Below are 8,796 nucleotides of genomic sequence, written 5' to 3'. Positions count from 1 at the left end.
GTTATTGTTATTGTTATTATTGTGTGATTTGAATATGTTCTAACTCTTGAATGCAATAGCTAACACAATATTGATGTTTGGTATCTCTAGTTAGAAATGAATCATCGTAGCAACTTTCCATTTTTTATTTATTTAAAAGAGACCAATATTTTGCTTTAAGGCCAAGCTACTCAAAAAATATATATTTTTAAAGCACTTACACTAGTTTCATGTGCAAGGGTCACATTTTAGTAACTAATGTTGTTTCAAAAGAAAATTCAAGCCACTTCATTCCTACTACAAAAAGGTTTTGAAATGCCAAGTTTATCCATTCATTACAAGTTTTTAAAAAACTCGCACTTAATTACTTGATTTTTTTTAATTCTTTAGCACCCATCTTTAGTTTCAATTAATTAACCTAAGTTTGGTCGGTAATTATTTTTAACGAATCTTAAAGGATGCTTAACCCCCCTTCCCTTTAGGATAACTAGAACCTTTATCTAGAATCATATAAGTTAAGTAGACCATCAATTGGAGTTAATTTTAGCAGTACATTAGTTAAATATTTAGGTGTCCTAATTTACCTTAAAAAATAATTAGGTGGAGACTCTTTAAGTTAAATAATTTAGGAATCATCAATATGTTTTACACTGTTTGACCTCGAGTTAAAATGGGGTATAACAACGACATATTGATCTATTCGAGGAATGAGGAGGAGCATGTTAATCATCTCAGAATTATCCTTCAGACTCTCAAAGATAAGGAGTTGTATGCTAAGTTTTTGAAGTGTGAATGTTGGCTTGATTCTGTGGCATTTTTAGGCCATGTCGTATATGGTGAGGGTATTCGATTTAACTCACAAAAGATTGAAGCGGTTAAGAACTGGCCAAGGCCCACATCCCCGACTAACATAAGAAGCTTCTTGGGTTTGGCCGGCTATTACCATAGATTTGTTGAGGGGTTTTCATCCATATCTTCTCTATTGAATAAGTTGACTTAGAAGAAGGCTAAATTCCAATGGTCAAATACTTGTGAGAAGAGTTTTCAAGAGCTGAAAATGAGATTGACTACTGCCTAGTTTTGTCCCTTCCCGAGGCAACTGATGGTTTTGTGATCTATTATAATACGTCTAGAGTTGGATTGGGATGTGTGTCTATGCAAAAGGGTAAGTTTATTGCATATGCTTCCAGACAACTTAAGATTCATGAGAGGAACTACCCGACTCATGACCTTGAGTTGGCAGCCATAGTATTTGCTCTCAAGATTTGACTTCATTATCTTTATGGAATGCACGTCGATGTGTTCATTGAGCACAAGATCATTTAATATTTGTTTACTCAGAAAGAGCTAAACCTAAGGTAGAGGAGATGGCTTGAGCTACTCAAGGACTATGATATGAGCATTCTCTACCACTAAGTAAAACTAATGTTGTTGCTTATGCTCTTAGTAGGTTATCTATGAGGAGCACAACCCATGTAGGGGAGGGAAAGAAAGAGTTGGCTAAAAAGGGGCATAAGCTTGCACATTTATTGACTCTAGTGAGGGTGGCATTATTGTTTAGAATGGGGTTGAATCATCTCTAGTTGTTAAGGTGAAGGAAAAGCAAGATCAAGATCCCATTCTCCTCCAATTGAAAGAGGATATTCACAAGGAGAAAGTAATGACTTTTTCCTAAAGGGGAGATGGAGTGTTGAGGTATTAAGAAAGATTGTGTATTCCAAGTGTTGATGGTATTCGAGAAAGAATTATGGTAGAGGCCCATAGCTTTAGGTATTCCATCCATCCAGGTTATGCAAAGACGTACCGCGACTTGAGAGAAGTATACTGGTGGAGTAGAATGAAGAGAGATATAGCCAAGTTTGTTTCCAAGTTCCCAAACTGCCAACAAGTTAAAGTTGAGCACTAAAGGCCTTGTGGAGTGGCTCAGAATATTGAGATTCCAGAAAGGAAGTGGGGGATGATCAATATGGACTTCATTATAGGTTTGCCGCTGTCTCGCAGACAACATGACTCTATATGGGTGATTGTGGATAGGATGACCAAAGCAGCCCACTTCTTACCGGTTGAGACTACTGATACCGTAGAGGACTATGCTAGATTGTACCTTTGAGAGATTGTCAGACTTCATGGAGTCCCCTTGTCTATCATCTCAGATAGGGGAGCTTAATTCATTGTTCAATTTTGGAAGTCATTTCAAAAAGGTTTGGGTTCAAGAGTGAACCTTAGTACTACTTTTCACCCGCAGACAAACGGCCAGGCAAAACGTATAATTCAGACTTTGGAGGATATGTTGAGGGCCTGAGTTAGCAACTTTAAAGGTAAATGGGATGATCACTTACCTCTTATTGAGTTTGCATACAATAACAACTTCCATTCAAGTAATCAAATGGCTCCTATGAAGCTCTGTATGGGAGAAGATGTAGATCATCAATTGGTGGGTTTGAAGTTGGTGAAGCTGCATTGATTGGACCAGACTTAGTTCATCAGGCCATAGAGAAAGTGAAAATCATCAAGAGAGGTTGAGGACTGCTCAGATTCAATTGAAATCCTACACTGATGTTAAGAGAAGAGATTTGCAGTTTGAAGTGCATGATTGGGTATACTTGAAGGTTTCACCCATGAAGGGTGTGATGAGATTTGAGAAGAAAGGAAAGCTTAGTCCCTGCTACATTGGTCCTTATTATATTGTGAAGAGGGTTGTTAATATGGCCTATGAGTTGCAATTGCCATCAGAGTTAGTAGTTATTCACCATTTGTTTCACATCTCTATGCTTAAGAAGTGTTTGGGAGATCCATCACTTGTTATCTCGACTGAGAGCATTGAGGTAAAAGAGAGTTTGAGTTATGAAGAGATTTTGGTTCAGATTCTTGATCGTCCAGTTCGCAAGTTGAGAACCATAGAGGTTACATCCATCAAAGTTCTAGGGCGATATCAGTTCGTTGAAGAGGCTACATGGGAAGCTGAAGAGGATATGAAATCTAGATACCCCCATCTATTCATGCCTTCTAATGATGATGTTGATGGTAATATTCCTTTTCTTATCTTTGCGTTAAAGTTTATTCCGATTTTGAGTATTTGATGCGTGTTATTGAACCTAATTAGTGATTGTTTGATTGATTGAGTACTTGAATTTTGATTATATTCGTGCCTTGAGTAAAACCTTAGCTTGGTCTTTATTCGAGGAAGAATGATCCCAAGGGGGAGATATTGTAACACCCCGTGTTATTCTATCCTAGACGGAGTCCAAAAACTATGAGAAAAGTTAATGAGATAAACTGACCCAGTGGACCACGAGTGTCCTCTAGTACCTATAGAGAGTTCCACGAGGTGTAGGGATGACTCGTAGAACTTCTCAACACTTGGTGAAATTTTTAAACTTGGGATCCATTCCTATGATTGACCTTATGATTCATAGGGGTGTCTACGAGTCGTAGAGATGACTCGTAGAACCCCTTGATACTTAGCAAAAATTTAGAATTTGGAGTCAATGACTCATCAAAGAGTCTACGAGTTATGGAAACGACTCGTAGAGGAATTTTTGAGACTCAAAGATGTAGGGTTTAGGGAAATTGACAAGACGAGAGGGTTCTATGATTCTTCAAAAGGTCTACGACCCATAGAAGGATAGTCGTAGACCCAAGACACAATTTTAAAAATTCTAGATTTTGGGCCATGTTTCTATGATTGGTCTTCTACGAGTCGTAGAATTGACCGTAGATGGCCAGAACCAGTTTTAATAAGTTTATTGTCGTGATAACTATGTTTACTTGGGTGAGTTTATGGGCTGTGTTGATTCTGCTATCGACTTAACCTACGAAAAGGTGCATATCATTTTTGGCTGGAGACTGAAATATTTTGGTAATGTATGGCGGTTATGTAATGGGTAGAAAGATATAGACCATTTGGGAATGATCTCTCCGGTGGGTATGATGTATTTTAGTGGTGCATTTTTCGAGCTCTTATGGTATGGTACTATTTATATATGGGAACGGAGACATCGATTAGCAAGCACGAATCTATTGAGGTGTTATTAGTTGTTTCACCTACTCGGGCAATGAAGTTTGATGTTGCATTCACATTTGAAAAAACAACTGGTTGTTACTACGGATGTTGGAGTTAGGCATGGTTTATAAGGAACATTATAATGGTGGATCTTTGGTGGGGAATTAATGTGTTTGAATGATGACATGTATTTCTAGGATCTAATTGGGAATTGGTGAGTTCTTTATGAGCCAAAAGGAGTGGATTGACATTGAAAGGATAAGCTTATGGGTGGAGAAAGTTCTGTCAAGTATACTTGCGTGAAGGAAAGTGAGTGTACCAGCATGAGAATACATATGGGAATTGGATAATTCACGGGATTAGATAGTATAACAAGTTTGAGGTATCACGTGGATAATAAGGTAAGTTTGAAGTATCACATGGCTAATAAGATTAACTCCATGATGATGGCAAGGGTGGCTGAGTATGGTAATAGTGTTCGGGATGTACTCTAATTAGAATGGCAAGGGTGGCAGAGTATGGCTTTCCAACATCCCTGAATTTTTTCATATTGCATGTTTTCTTCTGACTATTTACATGATATTATGAGGTTGAGTTGGGTTGCTTATGATGCGTACTAGTACATGTTGTTTGTATTGATACTACTCTTGCTATGTTACTTGGCATAGTCTGATTGTAAGGTCAGTGATATTTGTTAGATGAATACGATGAGGATCTCTGACAACTTTTACTCCTCTGCCTATGATGGAAGTTGTGTCTACTTTAATTATATTATTTCTTAAATCATAGTAGCTCTTGTACTTGTTTAAACTAGTTGCTTGGGAGGTTTTTTTCAGTTAATTGTAAAGTATTTTCTTGTATTGAGGTTCATGGCTTTCTCAAGTTATTAAAATGATTTCTTATGTTTTGTAAATGTTCGCATTGCCCATTTTAAAATTGAGTGATAAGGGTTCTCCATTCTGGGTGTTGGAATAGGTGCATGCAAGGCCTGATGGATTGAATCGTAACATTAATCCAAAATGAAATTGACTTACGATCAAAATTATATTTGGTCAAAGAATGGACCAAAAATATATATAATTGAATATCAGACTTCTTAATAAAAAACCAAGTGCTCAAAATCCAAGCAAAAAGTTTGTTGATCAAACATTTTGAAGATTTCGCTAAAGCAGAAAATATTGCAAGACAAATCATAACAAGTGAATAACTTGATCAAATAAAAGTTGTATTAAAAAAAATTACAAAAATCAAAAAGTTTACAATAGACAGGGTAAAACAACTAATGAATTCAGATTTCATACATTGATGCAAAACTTAAGTAGAAATCGTCCTTTTCTGAAATGACAATAGGGTGAGAGACGTATAACTTTGATCCACTTTCTCTAAATACGGAATGGCTAAGGTGGTTAGACATACTGAATCTTAAGAAAAATATTGATTGGTTGATGCTAACCATCGATTGAAATCTACAAAATTAGAACTTATTACTCTGTAAGTCTTGTCCAAAAGTACTCAAAAAAAATCTGTTTAGTAAATCTTAAAAGGAGCAAAAAGATGAACTCTTTATTGAATTGTCCAAAAGGCAAAAGAATATTTTAAGCATGAAAAATTATAAAAGCCTAATATATGAGACACAATATAAAAATGCATGCATAAATATATTTTTTCATTAATATCTCAAAACGAACACAAAAAAGATTTGAGATGCATCATATGTACACACAAAAAAACTCGTAAAGAGTAGCAAGGTACAAAAAGATGATCTCCTGTGTCTCAAAAAAAGGCAAACATTTTAAGTATAAGAGACATACAGATACACTTGAAGCCCACGAAATTGTATAATTGAGAAAAAGTTGGAATACTGATACGCCCAAATTACACCTCTTCAAAGAGATATAAAGTGGTCGTTGTCAAATATAGAACCTAACTAGGTTGGGGTTGAATCCCATGGGAAATAAGGCGACGACTAAGCCGTATGCAGTTATCTTACTGCTAGTGTGAAAAATATGGAGAATTTTAAGATTCAAGTTTCAATCTCAAATTGTAACAAAAGACTATTTATAATAACTTGAATTAGATATTTATGAGAGAATTGCCCAGGCTTGTGTTCACCAAGACTGTTTGACCACAACTCAGGTTAATACAGAATAACTTCTTGCATTGCATATACATCAGCTTATCAATCTTTTGATACACCTAAGCGATTCTCAACCATCTTAAATGCATGTCATTTCTATTCTTTTGAACTAAAAATATTTCGAATTAATCAATGATAATTACTCAAAGTAGTTAATTTTGTTACAACATTAACTATTAGACGAATCTGAAATTATTGTTGTTAATTCTTTTCTCAGGTTTTACACTTTTTACTCAAACAAGTCAAACGCAGGACGAGTTCTAATGTTTGCAACCATTAGAAATGAATTAATATGAAAGAATTAACAAGATGCACAACGCAATACTTAATTTATTCCATACAAAACCCTAATTTTAGGTCAAGTCGTCATAAATTCCACAACCCTAGGTTGTGAGGTTTAGCCACTCATGATTATGAAGACAATGAATATAATTGCATTCATCCAAGGAATAGTTACTTACAAGAGATAAAAGCAATCAAGACCTTGTTTTTGCATACGCGGAGCGCTATCCATCATTCTTGCCATGAAGACTCTATTTTGCAGCTCTTTGCTTTATTTTGCATTCTTTTCCTTTTCCTCTGATTTCCTGCCTTAACACAGTAGAAAAACTATTAAAACACCCTATTATTGCTTAAGCACTAGCATTTATTCCTTGTTAAACGCATTTAATGTGCCGTCAAATGCCGGCATATCAAATACACCCTAGTTGGGTAATTTCACGTGTGTCAAAAAATTGGCAAGATGAATGTCACAACATGAGGTGATTTTAAATTTCAAAACTGCTAAGATAAAAAAAAAAGAATGGATAAAAAATTATCACCAACATCATTGGCTTCATCCTTAGCTTCTTTATCGTCCTCGTTGACAACCTCAAAAATTAACAAGAAAATTAATAACTAAGGCAGAGAGACAAGGAGGATGTAGAAGATGAGGGAGAAGCAAATCATGAACCTAAAATATGATTGTGAAAGAAAAGAAAGTTGATAATAGAGGAGCAAAATTCTTCTCTTTGTTATGAAAAACATGGTGAAAAGAATAAATTCTTGAAAGAGAAAGGTATTGAAACAATGCTCAAGGAAGAAGGAGCAAATGACCTAGAAAGATGCACTTTAGATAAAGCGATATACGAGGAGATGCTTAAAAGATAATAAAATAAAATATTTTTGGTCAAACCTTATGATGCTTCAAAAGTAAAGAAGGAAGTTGAAGATTTTGACATAATAATGATGCCACGCAAAGAACCAATTGTATGTCACCACGTGTCTTTGAAAAAAATTGAAAGGAATATATGGAAAAGGCAGTCTTACTTTGCATTTGTGTCAGAGACTGTTTTCATACATGTATCAAAAACATTAATTAGAAGGGACACTTTAATACCTTCTTCTAGAAGATGCGATTCATAGACAAATAGAAATTCAAGATTTGTTGAGAAAGAAAACACATCATTTACATTCATTAAACAACGAATTGAATACTATCTCTTTTATTTATAATTTTATTATTTGATTATTTCATCAATTAGATCAAATTAATCTATATATCTTTTAAACCTCACATGTAAATTCAATTATATTTTTTGTATGGACAAACAATGAAGAGTTCAAAAACATAAAAGTAAAACACAAAAAGAATAGGACACAAACAATATATCTTAGCTAACAATCATGAAATTGGAAAATAAAAACTGAACTAAATGAAAAGAACTCAATAAATTCTGAAAACTCAACTTTTCTATGTGTATTTTGTGGGAAGAGTAGCTTTAAATCAGTGGATAGATGAAATGAGCAACATTATAAACTCAACTGCAAGTTAAAGAACACGTAATATAAGCATATCATAAAAGTAAATAATGCCCTTAATTTCAATTGTATAACCAAAAAAATAGCCATCTCAATCTTGATTCTAACTCGCTCCTCTATAATTGTAATAATAAAATTTTAAATGGTATTCATATCTTCATGGACATAATATTAATTTTATTAACATAAATAAGTGTTTAATCATTTTTTTATACCACATTTGCTATTAATAAATATGTCACAATTTATGTATATATTTTCTTTCCTGTAATTAAAAACTTAAAAAATACACTCTCAAAATTAGTCACAATATAAATTATTTTAAAAATATTTTAAATATTATTTAGTTTCTAAAACATTTTTGATAAGAGGATAATTTATCAAAATGATTGATCAAAGAGGTGTCTAGTTTCTTTTTGAGCTTGCAAAGCACTTTTGACACTCACCATTGTAGACTAAAATAAAAAAAGAAAGAAAGAAGTATTAAAAACACGGCTGAATTCGGCGCAAATTATTAATTTCATATCTAAATTATTGACAGCCTCAAAAACACCTTTTTACTATTTTTGATCTACTACATGATATAGAAAGTGGTCTAAAACTCTAGTAAGAGCATAAAAATCTTAATAAAAAATTAAGAGAAATGTTGAAAATACTCCTAAATTTTTATCAAATTTAAGAATATATTTCACTCATATTACAAAATTAAAAATATATTTAAATTTAATTAATAAAATAAAAAATATGTTTAAGACTGTTAATAATTCAGAAATCAACTTGAGTGTGCTCTCAGCCAGGAAAAAAAAGAAGTTGGAGATTTTTGTATTGAAAAAATTGAAGTAAAATACTAGTAAACCACAAACACAAAAAGGGAATA

This window comes from Solanum dulcamara, chromosome 5 (assembly GCF_947179165.1).
Source record: "Solanum dulcamara chromosome 5, daSolDulc1.2, whole genome shotgun sequence".
Lineage (NCBI taxonomy): Eukaryota > Viridiplantae > Streptophyta > Magnoliopsida > Solanales > Solanaceae > Solanum > Solanum dulcamara.
The sequence above is the reverse complement of the archived record's forward strand: the minus strand, read 5'-3'. Positions refer to the sequence as shown.